Source organism: Musca autumnalis, unplaced genomic scaffold, assembly GCF_047663935.1.
Source record: "Musca autumnalis isolate F117 unplaced genomic scaffold, ASM4766393v1 scaffold_2, whole genome shotgun sequence".
Lineage (NCBI taxonomy): Eukaryota > Metazoa > Arthropoda > Insecta > Diptera > Muscidae > Musca > Musca autumnalis.
This window is the reverse complement of record NW_027411755.1, coordinates 6,160,761-6,175,597: the sequence shown is the minus strand read 5'-3', so window position 1 is coordinate 6,175,597 and position 14,837 is coordinate 6,160,761. Positions and strand designations below refer to the sequence as shown.

At 36.4% G+C, this 14,837-nt stretch overlaps 1 protein-coding gene across 4 annotated transcripts in view; it reads left to right on the top strand.

The window, feature by feature from the left end:
- Window positions 1–3,335: 3,335 nt before the first annotated feature.
- Window positions 3,336–14,837, top strand: part of Eaat1 (Excitatory amino acid transporter 1) — a 72,799-nt gene continuing 61,297 nt past the window's right edge. Inside the window, exon 1 of one of the 4 annotated variants that reach the window (XM_073966775.1) lies at window positions 3,336–3,656. The gene's annotated coding sequence lies outside the window, so the exon portion shown is untranslated. Of the gene's footprint in view, window positions 3,943–14,837 lie in introns of all 4 variants that reach the window. The other 3 variants (XM_073966770.1, XM_073966771.1, XM_073966772.1) reach the window with 3 other exon arrangements.

Sequence of the window (14,837 nt, the reverse complement as noted above, 5' to 3'; positions counted from 1 at the left end):
ACCATGCGGTCTTCTTATAGAAGACCAAGAGGTCTTGTTATAGAAGGCCATGAGGGCTTATTATGGAAGACCAAGAGGTCATCTTATAGAAGACAATGAGGTCTTCATATAGAAGACCAAGAGGTATTCTGATAGAAGGCCATGAGGACTTATTAAGGAAGACCAAGACGTCAACTTTTAGAAGACCAAGAGGACCTCTTATAGAAGACCATGAGGTCTTCTTATAGAAGACCAAGAGGACCTCTTATAGAAGACCATGAGGTCTTCTTATAGAAGACCAATGGTTTCATGGTCCTCTATAAGAAGACCTGATGTTCTTTCGTAAGTAGAACTCATGGTCTTCTATAAGTAAACCTCATTTTCTCTCATAAGAAGACCTCGTGGTTTTCTATAAGAAAAACTGATGGCCTTCTATAAGAAGACCTCTTGGTCTTCTATATTTAGATGATTTTATGGTCTTCTATAAGAAGACCCGATGGCCTTCCATAAGTAGAACTCATGGTCTTCTATAAGTAAACCTCATTTTCTCCCATAAGAGGTCTTCTATAAGAAGACCTCTTGGTCTTCCATAAGAAGCCCTCATGGTCTTTTATAAGAAGACCTCTTGGTCTTCCTTAACAAGACCTCTTGGTCTTCTATAAGAAAACCTCATGTTCTTCTATAAGAGGTACTCTTGGTCTTCTAAAAGATGACGTCTTGGTCTTCTATAGGATGACTTCATGGTCTTCCATAGGAAAACCTCATGGTCTTCTATAACAAGATCTCATGGTCTTCTATAAGAAGATCTCATGGTCTTCTATAAGAAGACCTCTCTGATCTCTATAATAAGACCTCATGGTCTTCTATAAAAAGATCTCATGTCTTCAATAAGAAGATCTCTTGGTCTTCCATAAGAAGCCCTTATGGTCTTCTATAAGAAGATATCTTGGTCTTCCATATAAAAGAATACCCCATTGACTTTTTTAAGTGAACCTCAAGGTTTACATCATTATTAAGGGTCCCCCATATGACTACCTAGCTGTCTTCTATAAGACGATTACATGGTCTTCTATAGGAAGTCGACATGGTCCTCTATAAAACGACCTCATGGGCTTCTATAAGAAAACGTCATGGTCATCAAACAGAAAACCTCCTGGTCTTCATTAGATGGTTTCATGGTCATCTATAAGAAGACCTGACGGTCTTCCATAAGTAGAACTTATGGTCTTCTATAAGTAAACCCCATTTTCTTCCATAAGAAGACCTCGTGGTTTTCTATAAAACTGGTGGTATTCTATAAGAACTGATGGTATTCTATAAGAAGACCTCTTGGTCTTCCATAGGAAGCCCTGATGGTCTTCTATAAGAAGATCTCTAGGTCTTCCTTAATAAGTCCTCATGACCTTCTATAAGAAGACCTCTTGGTCTTCTATAAGAAAACCTCATGGCCTTCTATAAGAGTTCCTCTTGGTCTTCTATAAGACGACTTCATGGTATTCCATAGGAAAACCTCATGGTCTTCTCTAAGAAGATCTCATGGTCTTCTATAAGAAGATCTCATGGTCTTCTATAAGAAGATCTCATGGTCTTCTATGAGAAGACCTCTCTGATCTTTATAATAAGAGCTCATGGTCTCCTATAAGAAGATCTCATGTCTTCAATAAGAAGACCTCTTAGTCTTCCATAAGAAGCCCTTATGGTATTCTATAAGAAGTCATCTTCGTCTTCTATATAAAAGAATACCGCATTGACTTTTTTAAGTGGACCTCAAGGTTTACATCATTATTAAAGGGTCCCCCATATGACTACCTAGCTGTCTTCTACAGCTGGTCTTTTATAGGAAGTCGACATGGTCTTCTATAAGAAAACGTCATAGCCATCAAAAAGAAGACCCATGGTCTTCTATAACAAGACCTCACGGTCTTCCATAAATATACCCAAATGGCCTCCTATGGCATTCTATAAATAGATCACATGGTCTTCTATTAGAAGAGCTCCTGATCCTCTCTTCAGAACACCTCTATCAGACTTCACGGCCGTCTTTAAAAGGATCGCATGGCCTTCCATAAGAAGACCTCATGGTCTTTTAAAAGAAGACATCATGGTCTTTAAAAAGACTTCATGATCTTCTTTAAGTAGACCTCATGGTCTTGCAAAAGAAGACTCGTGTGGCATATATAGGAAGACATACTGGTCTTCTATAAGAAGACTTCATGGTCTTCAACATGAAGGCTTCGTGGTCTTCTATGAGAAGACCTCATAGTTTTCTATGTGGAGAGCTCATGGTCTTTTCTGAAAAGATTACATGATCTTCTATAAGAAGTCATCAGGGTCTTCTGTAGGGAGACCTCAAAGTCTATGGGAAGACCTCTTGTGGTCTCTAAGCATTTTGTTTTGAGATCTTCTATACTAAGTGCTCCTTGTCTCCGGTAAGAAGCCATTTCTGAGGGACCATGCGGTCTTCTAAAGCAGCGATCGGCAGCGTGCCCTTGCTGAGAGCAAAAGAGCATAAATTTCAATGTAAAATGCATGAAACTTACGCTCTTTTGCTCTCAGTAAGGGCACGCTGCCGATCGCTGTTCTAAAGCAAAGGCAGGCATTGTGACTCACAAGAGAGCCCATGTGCTCTAAGTGAGCGTAAATTTATTATCGCTCACAGCCTGTGTAGATGCTAACACGTTGTGAACAACAACAAATTAACGCTCATTGAGAGCACAAGAGAGACCCAAAAATTTTCTCTGCCTCACTCTGTTCTAAAGCAAGCATGGTCACATTTGGCACGGCGGTGGCGATGATTTTCGGCAATTTACACACACACGACCCGAATGCACAGAAAGAGCGTACAAAAGAGAACAAATGTTTTGGCTTGTTATTGTTTTATAGCTTGCGTGAATACAAACTTACTAACACACTGTTATAAGTTGCCAATATTTTGAATACATTCACATTTTCTCCGTTCTCTTTTTGGTCATGCCTGTTCTAAAGAAATAAGAAAATCCTCCGCATTCTCTCTGACGATCTCCTACAAGAAATCGGTTTTAATTTGCTTTCTTGTCAATTCAACAGTTTGAAAAATCAATTCTAATACCAAATGCTTCGTAGTGTTTGACATCGTAAGCTAACCAGTAAGAATTTAGAAAAAGTTTTCATTTATCGAAAACAATATTATTGAGCTTTGTAAATATCGTTCCTCGCCATTCTCACTGTTTGTTGTTTGTGCCTATTTCGAAGAGACCAAAAAGAGGAGCAAAGAGTTGTTACTGGCCAACACTCAAAGCTCATCACTTGATTGTTTTCGTTTGGTGAGGCTTTCGTTATGATTTCTTTCTTAAGAGTCCGCCTATCTCTTTGGCTTTGACTATAATGTGAGGGAATGTGGGTGAGTTTGACTGGCTATGAACGTGTGTGTGGCGGCCTCCCCTAAATCAGATGACAGCAGCGGCGCTGATTACGTTTTGTTTGGCGTTTGATGAATTTGTCAACATTACGGAGGAGGGGGGCCTGCTTAAGTACTCGCGGCTCTGAGCAGAACAAAAAACGAAACGCTAAAAGTCGCAGCAGCAAGTGTTTTTCAAAATTGTGTTCAATGGGATGGATGTGAATGTTTATTGTTTATTTGCTACAACATTTTGATTCAGTCATAAACGAAAACCTGAGGCGCAAACTTGTATTCGCGGGTAAATTGCGAAACCAAAATAAAAATAAAATTCTAAATAGAAAAAAAAAAAAATCAAAATAAAAACAGCAACAAAAAATTACAACAAGTGTCTAACATTCTTAGGCCGACAGTCTAAAACAAAAAAAAGTAATTAAGAATAGAAAAAATACAAATTAAAAACAAAACCAAAACGAGTAGGTGCTACGTTTTGTTGTGTTATCAACGCAAAAAGAAGAAAAGATCAAAGCTGTCGTGGTTTCTAATGCTCTCTGGCTGTCTTTTTAATTTGTTTCTCCTGTGATACGGTGAATTTTAAAATAAAATATTAAATTAATGACACTATTTTTTCTAGAAATAAATTTAAAAAAACTAAAATTTTTGTGAGATTTAAGAAACTAAAAATTTCACAATTGTGAGTGCTTATAGTTTACATTTTTTAAACATTTTTTAAAATAATTAAATGCAATTTTATGAAAATTTGTTGCGGTTTAATTTTTGTGGTCAATATCAAATTCCTTGTAAAGTTGGAAAAAAATTAAAAAGAATAGAAAAAACTCTCTCAGAAATTAAAACACAAAACAAACAATGAAAAAAAAACTATCGTTTGACGTAAATCGAGAAAAGTAAATAAAAAACCATTAGAAAATTACCGACTTAATGCATTAATCAAATGCCAATATATGACAACAAATGTGCATTTGATTTGTCAACAAATCGTAACTCTCCCTCTCTTTTTTCTCTTCTCTGTAGTTACTCATTGAAATTGAATGGAAATAGGAATTGATTATGCCGGTGTAAATGATCAAATAGTTAACTAGAAATATTCTGCATACATACATAATATAAAATTTCGAATCCTAACCCACTCGAAAGTCGTAACGTTCCAACTGAAAATGTCAAGTTATGAAGATAGGTTTCAAAGAGATAATACCCCAAAATATTTCAATATATTCCAAAGTACTTCTGAAGGCACACCTTATTAGAGTCGAGACTGATACCTTTTTCCATCTTTAAGCCGTCTGTATAGAAGGCCAAACTGTCCAAAGGAGGGTTACTTCCAGTCATCTCTACTCGGGATAACGACCACGGCGGTGTACTTTAAAGTATGTCCCTAATTCTTTTAGGATTCATGTATGCCATCGGTTCTGGCTCATCCAACGATTCAATTCACCAGCCCTAGAGCACTACGCTCTGACATTTAATGTTGAGTCCCAAAGGTCGGATGTTAAGCATTGTATTCAGAGCTGCTACTTGAGTACTTCTGAAAGCACACGCTATTAGTGTCGAGGCTGATCCAACTTGCCTAATTTGCTGGAGGTCGATTTATGGCGTAATAAGAGGTTCATAGGATACGATGATCAGGTATAATCAATGTTTGTAAAGGATGTATAATCGATGGGTTCCGTCTCGAGTTCTTCCCAATCGAATTCTTACTCATCCTCGTCGTTCCTTTTCCATCGCATTTGACACTCCAGAATTTTACATACGTACTAACATCGGGGGAGAAATGTAGTTGCACACCAACCAGTACTGCACAGTGGCGGCACTTACATGGGAAGGTGTGACAAAAATACTTCTAGATATTATATCGAACTGAATTTTTTATCAATGGGTCCAAGTTTTCACGTGGATCCCATGTAACCAATCATCCTGAATTGAAGTAGTTTACTGTTACCAACAAATTGTTCAATCGAATTTGCTGTAATTAGGATACGAGGATGTACCAGGAGTTCTTAATGCATGGTAAACCTTCCCGCGAAAATTTGTTAGTATTGGTCCATGATTTGGTATACTCCCATATGATTTATATATCGATTTATTTCGGCACATGTAAACCAAATTTGGGCATGTTGCGAGGTCGATCCGTCTAACGAGTGTTTTGAGGAGAAAGGAGGATAAGGTAATAGATATGTAGTCATTCGGCGTAGAGTAACTTTCACCTGTTTTCACAAACCGGTGTTTTTTTCCTGTTACTCCTCTTGGGAGCATAGGGCTTCCTCAAAGCACCGCCATCTAACACGGTTATATGCTGTTGCCAGGTGTTTCGTTGTCGATCCCTATTTTGTAATGCTTGGGCATTCCAATAAAGCGTCATCCTGGTTATGCTAGGAACATATTTTCTTAATGTGTGACCAATCCACCTCCATTTCCTACTTCTAATCTGTTTTTATATGGGTTCCTGGTTTGTTAAGTTCCGCAGTGTTGGGCCAGAAAATTGGAGCATATCCGGTGTAATTCCATCTAGACTAGGGGTGAGCACGCCTGTGTGCTAGCAAACAGGCAAATTGTGAAAACGTACTCTTGTGAACCATAAACAATTAAAAGTTTATGACATTTTTTATTTATATTTTTTAATTTCGATTGCTTGAGTGGAGTATTCCCCCATTGGTTCAACTTCATTTATTACCCTCTATTACAGAGAGTAATGTTTTTCAAAACGAACTGACAGTGTTGCAAAATTTTACTGATCGCTACCAATATAATGATTTCATCCCGGCGAAGGGAATTATCAATTGGCTCTCAGTTTTTGAAATTATGTCATTTTAGCGAAAAACCGAACTCTTTAAGTGTCTAGTAATCCCATATGAATGAGAATCACACTCACTTTTCGGCTTTTCCAAAGAAACACCAAAATCAAAATATTCTGCAACATGTCAGCACGTATCAACTAAGAATTCCTCGAATTCTGTGAGTTGAAAATAACATCAACACAGTTGCCTGTGAGGTTATTGTTGGAATTTTGTTTTTAACAAATTTCCCTTTTGCGCGTGCCTTCGCTGTTTTTTGTTTGTTTTGTTTATTGTTGAAGATTCAATCTCATTTCGATTGCTTGAGTGGAGTATTCCCCCATTGGCTCAACTTCATTTATTACCCTCCATTACAGAGAGTAATGTTTTTCAAAACGAACTGACAGTGTTGCAAAATTTTATATTTTTTAATAATTTGCATTGTGGACGATTTTAGACAACATTAATGTTTAAAAAATGTTGAAAAAAGTAATGAAACATCAAGAAAAATTAAATATTAATTCTCCCTTTAATTTGCCTCTCTCTCGATTTTGCTCAGCTCTGATCTAGACCATCCATGGCCAAAAACACACATTTGCAGATTATACATTGCGCTTTTGTGAATATAAAAACTCCGAACGACCAACATTATTATTACACTAACAAACCAACGTTCTTCTCATCGACTGATTTTTCAAAATGTAAACAACACCCCAACCTAACGAAGCCACACGAAGATGTTTACTCTATACGTATGAGTACGATCGCTTTGCCTATGCCCGCGAGCATAGGAAATTTGTTGTTGCTGGCCATCTCTGAATTAGACCATGTGATTTATACTCAGCAAAAAAATCATTACCAAATAATGGGTCTTAAGAGTACTTTTTGGTAGTCGTAACTATGTACTTACAAGACCCCCTACTTAACCATTATTTTAACAAGGGCAAGTCACACGGAATACATTTTTATTCTACGATTACTAGTACAGTCGAAATCGCTTATAACGTCGGTCAAGGGACCGACGGAATTCGTCGCAATAACCGATATGTCGTTATAAGCGACGACGTTATAAGCGATTTCGACTGTATAACTAGTTATTCTATGGCTACTTGAAGTTGAAAAATAAGCTAAAAAACATATGTTCTTTTTTTAGAACAGTTGAGATGGAATTTCAATACACTTCATATTTTTATTTTATTATTATTATTTTATTTTGCTCTCTGCTGGATTTGATCATGCGAACTTCTAATTTGTAGCGGAACACACTACACACGGTGCTACGCGTACGAACATTAAAGGTTGCTTAAACGCTTACATGTTTCTTATATTTTTAACAAAAAATCGCGTGCGGACGGCGAGCGTTGAACAACCCTAGGATTTGTAGTCGGACACACACGCTCTGTTCCACCGTATTCATTACTAAGTACTGAAGTATGTAGTTTCATCTTGATACATTACTTTGTAAAGGGACTAAGGGATCCCATTGTTTTGCTGGGTCCGTTTTAAAAGCTCCCTATATACTTTCTGTTGAGGTAAGCGTGGTGAAAACATCTAATTTGGTTTCGTTTTCGGATCGCCCAATGACTTTTTACATAGACTAGTTGTGTTTTTTGTCTGAGAGGAAGCAGAAGCTTCGTGGGAAACCGAAGTCTCTGTGTGAGACAGAAAACCGAAATCTCTGTGTGAAACCATAAACAAAAGTCTCTGTGGCAACGTATTGGGAATCTTTCCAAACATTTTAAACATGACCTCTCAACTTTCTGCTCTAGCACCCCGATTTAAGTGGCGAAAAGTGAAATACTAATTACTCGAATGAATTGAGGTGAAATTCGCATTCATTGTATTGATTACAGTAAACAAATGACTACACTGCATGACAGGGGTATTAACATACCTGTTCCTTGAGTTCTTTGTTCTTTGAGTTTCTGTATGCTTAAAGAAAAATGACAAGCTTTGTTCCACCATACCTGGTGAAACTTATCAGATCATCTCAGGTGATTTTTGGTTATGGCAAACACTTTTTACACGCCATTGAGGTCACCCAATTCTGTTGGTTTTTTATTATTGTTTCCACCGTTTCAACTTAAAGGAGAAAGAGGGATAACTCACGAGGAATTTACGTTCAGAGTAGAGATGGGAAATGGGTAAATACCCATTATTTTGGGCATATTGGGTAAAAATGGGTAAATACCCAGGTATTTACCCAAATTGTGGGTAATGAACAATTAAACATATTATTTAAACACAATATTTTTGCAATATTAGATCATAACATCACTGTCACTATCAGTATCACTCCCAATACAAATTATGGAAGAGTTAGGCGTAGAGTGGGTAATACCACTGGACGTGGATGGTGATTCATCCAATATTGGAGATAAATTTAAGATTTCCTCCTCAGGGCATATATTTTTCTGGGAATTACACCTTTGATTTTTCGCTCTATTGCAGAGATTCCAATTGTGAGATATGAAACATATTTTTGCAGCAGTATCTGCACTTAATCTGTTTCTCTTTTTGGAGCGGTGAGTGCTGAATGAGCGTTCTGTGGCTGCTGATGTGCATGGAGCAGTCAAAATACGAACCGCTATCATTGTAAGTTCTTTTGTGACGCAAACACTGTTCCACCATGTAGTAGGAGATATTTCTTGTACGCAGCTCCATACAAAATCTTTTGACCATAGATCCTCTCTAGCTTTATAGTTTGCTAGATCCGTCATTACATTTACATTAAATTTTAAACCCATATCATGAATAAATTCCATCGCAATTAAAAATTCAGATGAATTTAAGTCATGCCCAACGCTATTGGGGTCAAGTAAACTTGCTGCCAAATGTATGGGTTTAATCGTTTTTTTTCATCCAATAATTCTTTTTTTTCGTCATCATTAATTTCGTTTGTTGCTGTTAATGTATTTTGCAGCTTATTACGAATGTCTTTAAATGCAAAATTCACACGATGTATATTGTGTTGATTTGATTCGAAAAAGGTTGTCCATTCAGCTATAGGTTGGAAGAGTTGTAAATTGATGTCTAACGTGTTCCAAAAATCTTCCGAGAGTAATGATGATTTTGTTGTTGGACTCAGGGTTATTTTTTCATGAACAGCCAAGGCTTGAAGGGATACTTTACTGTTCACTAAGCTTTTTAATGAAGTAGCATACCTGCCCCTGCATCTCGTTTTAACTGGGAGTTTTAGCTGTTCTCCAGATCCTTTTTCTTTACAGATCTTAGCAAATGTCCATGAATGGACCTTACTGTATTTAATAGTTTTGATTATATCAATAACTAGTAAAAAATAGTTCTTCACAGTGGGACATTTTAAAAAGTCTTCGCTGAGCAAATTAAGGCAATGGGCTACACATCCTAGTGGTACTACTTGAGGATATACCTTTTGAACCTCTTTAAATGCACCCTGCATATTCCCAGCATTATCGCCAGTGAGAGCTATAAACTTGTGCTCACCGTAAACATTCATTACTTTAATAATCTCATCGGCGATATATGCTGAGGTGTGCTTGTTGTCTTCAGTTGCCAAGCTTCGGACAAACACCATCTCGGGCTTTGAGATTAAAAAGTTGATTACACCTTCACTGCGCACATTGCTCCAACCGTCACACTGCAGATGCATGTAACTTGCTGCCTTCACTTGCTCAGTAATGTTTTTCGAAGTTTCATCATATATCTTGTTCAAGTACTTGCTGGAAATTGTCTATCTATTTGGTAATCTAAATGAAGGATTCAATTCTTCGAAAAATTGCTGCCAAAGTGGATGCTCAACCATTGAAAAAGGAGCTCCAGATACAATTATTGCTCTGGCAAGTTTCTCTTCAAGGCTATCTTTGTAGTCATCGCATATTTTGAGGCTCGAGTTTGATGGTGGAAGGGAAGTTGATGCGCTTGAAACATCACTGTAGTGGTTCGAATTTTGCAATCGGGTGTTCTGTTAACTTGGAATCATTTCACTTACTTCACTTCTTAACGTAATTGGGCACTTGACGCAGTTGACCAAATGTTTTGCCATTTTATTAACATTTGGGAATTTGTAAACCGTGTTGCAGTATCTGCAAAGAACTGCCTTTGAGTTGCTTGGATTTGTTGCAAAATGCTTCCATATTCGTTCATTTTTAGGTCTTCCCATCTAAAAACGATCAAATTTTATTTTTCCATTTTTAACAGTCTTCACATTTTAACGCATACCTTATCAACAGATTAATCAGATAGATTAGTGTATTTTATACAGGTACAATACTTTTTTAGCGGTTCTAAATTTTATTTGAAATAATTTTTTAGCCGATTGACAAATAAAAATTTTCAATTTTTTTTTTTTTTAAATACCCAAATAAACACCCTGAAAAGGTATTTAAAAGGTATTTACCCAAGTTTTGGGTAAATACTGGGTAGAATCCCATCTATAGTTCAGAGTAACCCCCTTAAAGTAAGACTGATTGGATAATCTATGTTTTCACACACTTCTTATGTTTTTGTCTTAAAGATATTGAAAAAAAAAAAACATTTATTTATTTCTTTTAAATTTCTCTTTTGCTTTTATCTTTAACTTTTTCTTTAGGACCCAGTTGTTTCTCAGTTATGTTCCTCTTTTGGTATGTCGGGTCTATCAAAACTAGCTTGTATAATAAACTACTATAAATTGAGTCCTTTATGTGTTGCTGTGACCATTCTCCCATTCCAAGTCATTTCAAGAAATTAGTCTGTACATTGCTCTTGTACTTCCATGCATATTAGCTTGAGAATACACAGTAAAAATTGTTTATGGTTCCTGATATATTTTGCGGAAATCATCAATCTCAACATTAGGCGTATTTGCTAGTTTTATTTCACTTTTTTTGTAAAAAAATATTTTCAAGGTTGGTCTAGTTCCACCACTGAGTGTTCACTACAGCCTTTAACAAGCTATGTAAAACCCTCCCTTCAATAATTCACATACATATCTAAAACAAGGCAATTGAAAAAAAAAATAAATAAATATTAATTATTCCCTTATATAAAACAAATAACTAAAATACTATATAGTATGTATATATACAAATATATATTAAAAAATAAAAATATTTATATTTTTTTGCTTGACCCAAAAACAAAATTCACACACAAATTATAACCATGTCGAAATATTTATTTGTGTTTTCTTTTATTTTTTGTTGATATCGTTGTTGTTGTTGTTTTTGTTACTTCTTGCTATTTTCGTTCTCGGTAGTTTTTGTTTTGGTCTGACAATTTTTCCTTTCTATTTTCCATTTTTTGCGACATTCGCAATAAGAAAGAAAGTAATTCTTTTTTTAATGAACTAATATGATTACATCGAACGAGAGGGAGTGAGAGAACAAATCAAATTTCAAATACAAACGATTAATTTGTGCACTCAACCTTGCACTTAAAAAATTGCATATTTATATTTCTCGGTGTTTATTTGTTTATTTTTGGCATTAGTTGGTTGGTTTACTCAAATGCAATTACAATGTAGGTACTACACGGTTGCCATACAGTACATGTGGGAGTTATTATTACAGGTAATGGATTTATAATTGTCGATTAATGTTTCACAGACGACAAGGACAGACTACTCTCATATCAAAGGGTGTTAAAAAATATTTTAGTTTTATTAATGCTTCATATCGCCGAGTCCGAACGCCACCAAATGTAGAGAATTTTTACAATTCTCAGGAAAAGTACGTTAAGATTGGTCTGATGAGTCCACCGCTAAAAAGAGATGTTGCCTTTTAAACCATTATGCTTTTATGTGCAATGCGTGCATGCTTATAACTAGCGTGGCCGAATTGCAAACTCAATGTTGCTGTATATTGGCCTCGTTATCAACTTCTCCACTCTTCGCGATTTTTGATGGTTATAACGCTTTGTACATTATAGTCACGTGATCTTTCGTAGGTCCTATGTAAATACATACAAATGTCTTAACCTTCATTCAAATACTAACCTGTCTCAAATAAGCTCCATATTTGTTTTTAATATTTATAGGCAAAATCGTAAAATTCAAGGTAATTTATCCAATTTGTCTTAGACGTCAAAAGCAGACACATAAATCCGCTACTATATAAATTCTACAACATACAATAATAACAATAATATATATAGACATATGGTTTATATATATTGGCAAAAGGCCATCTAAATTTAGAAGAATCCAAGAAGACAACAAATTAAAAATATTGAAATTTTCATCCAATAGTATATGAGTGGGTCGTGACGTTTTTGCCTGTGGAATTTTCACGTCTGGTCTGGTCCGGCTGGCTGAACTTTTTGTCTTTTGTTCATTATTTAATAAATCTGTCTGTTTTTATTAATCTATATCCACTCAAGATTTATTTCCTATACGTTGAAACATAATGTCCAACATGTTTTTGCTTTTGTTGAGAAAATGTCCCAATAATTAGTTGGCAATGAATTAGAAAAAAAGAGTATTTTCTAATGGGGAATACTTCTCCTTGAACTAGTATCTAAAAAAAAAGATAAAGATAAAGAAAAAATTATTGTAGTTTATTTATGGACAATTATTTTTTTGTTTTTTTTTTATGAGCAATAACAAATCATATTGGTGAGAGAACGAAATGAGAGAGCCTACAATATTATGTTTGTTAGCTCAAAAAGAATTCACACAACAAGGTGGGAGTTGTCTTTCATGGTTTGCCAAAAAGCATTGGAAGTGTCTTGTGGTGCGTTTGATCGTGATCACTTTTTTATTGTCGTACTTTGCGTTTATTTATTTAAGCAGCATGTGCTATTGCGAACGCGCCTCATTACTCGCCTGCTACATCTGTGGACACTTGACCATACCGCAAACAACATGTGTACAGGGGCGATGTGGAAGAAGGCCTTAATAAATAAAAATAAATCTACTTCATACGAATATCACTTTTCTAACAAAGTGTTTCACTTTTGGCAGAGGTGTTTCGGAGTGACGGACGCATCGTCATACAATAAAATCTATATAGAACAAGTAAAAAAGAGTCAGTCGGCTTTGCCGACAGATATATACCCTCAGCCAATGTGAATTAAAACTTTCACCTACGGACAGATCGAATGTATTTAAGGTCTCTTCAGAATTTTGTGGCCCCTTTTGGCAATTGAACTTGTCAAAAAAAATTTGGATTATGAATTAACTGCACTAAGACACAAATGTTGAACTTTTGTGGGGTAGGTACCCTTAGGGAGGGCCCAAATATGAGCCAGTTTAGAAGTTAAACTAAATTTTGACAAAATATTAGGAGATCCAAAGTTTGAACCAAATTGGTTGCCCCATTGCCCTAGCATTTTAGTGAAATTTTTTAAATATTGGAGAGAAGTAAGGGAAGTTGTGGACCGGTATTGCCCCATGAAACTAAGTTTGGATATAATATGACGAAGACCAAATGTTGGACCAAATCAGTTAAACAGTTCGAGAGTTATCGTGCTCTCCGACCGCCACATATGGTGACATAGGGGTTTTTTTACACCTTTCGAACTGTTTCCCAAGAAATATGGACTTACCCCAGAAAAAACTTTTACCGTCGTAATGGAGGTAGCAACTGCAACTCGCTTTAACAAAAATCAAATTGATTCGAGCGCAAGTCTTAAAGTGAACTTATCCGAAATTTTGTGTGAGAGGTACCAGAAGAAGTAGACTAATATAGCCCATCTTCGAACCTGATCTATATCTGGTAGATATATTAGGATGTGCAAAGTATGGATTACATCGGTCACTCCCTTTAAGAGTTATCGTGCGCATAATTTTTCCGAACATTTTTGAACTTTTGTGGGGGAGGTACCTGAAGGAGTGGACCGATATGGCTTATCTTCGAATTTAAACTACGTTTGGACAAAATATTTCGAAGGCCAAATTTTGGACCGAATCGGCAGATCCGTTCGAGAGTTATCTTGCGCTCCACCCACCACACACTGTGTCATAGGGGCTTTTTGCATCTTTCAGGCTATTTTCTCAGGAAGTATGGACTTGCCTCTGGTGAAACTTGTACCGTCGTATGTGGGACAGTGAATATAAATTATTGCAATAAAAATAAAAGCGATTCGAGAGCAGGTCCTAATCTGAACTTATCCGAAATTTTGTGTGGCAGGTACCCGAAGGAGTGGACCCATTGAGTTCATATTTGAACCTCATCTAAGTCCGGTAGAAATGTCACGATGTGGAAAGCATGGACCAAATCGCTTACTTTCTTCAAGAGTTATCGTGCGCACCAATTTTCCGAATTGACCGAATCGGTTGATCCGTTCGAGAGTTATCGTGCGCTCCAGCCAGCCAGACAGACGGACGGACATGGCTAAATCAACTCCAAATTGTCTGAAACACATACTTGGGGTCTAAAACCAATATTTCGATGAGGCACATTTTGCCCGTATGAAAGTGTATATACCCTCATTAGCATAAATGCTGAGGGTATAAAGACAGTAGCACTTCTCAATGATTGATATAATTCGACTGCCCGCCTTGCACGCTTATTGCTCGGAATTGCTCGAATCTCAGGCTAGGCATAACCAAATTTTCAACGGCTGCAAAATACCCTTCAGTGTAATCTTGGCGACATTTCCTGAGTATTTTATTTCCTGAGTATTTCAGTCAAGTTAAACTTTTATACAAGTGGTGTCTTAAGACACGCCCTTCGGGCTCGGAGATAAACAAGATGTATATAAAATGAAGTCATTGGTCAAAAAGGCGCTGG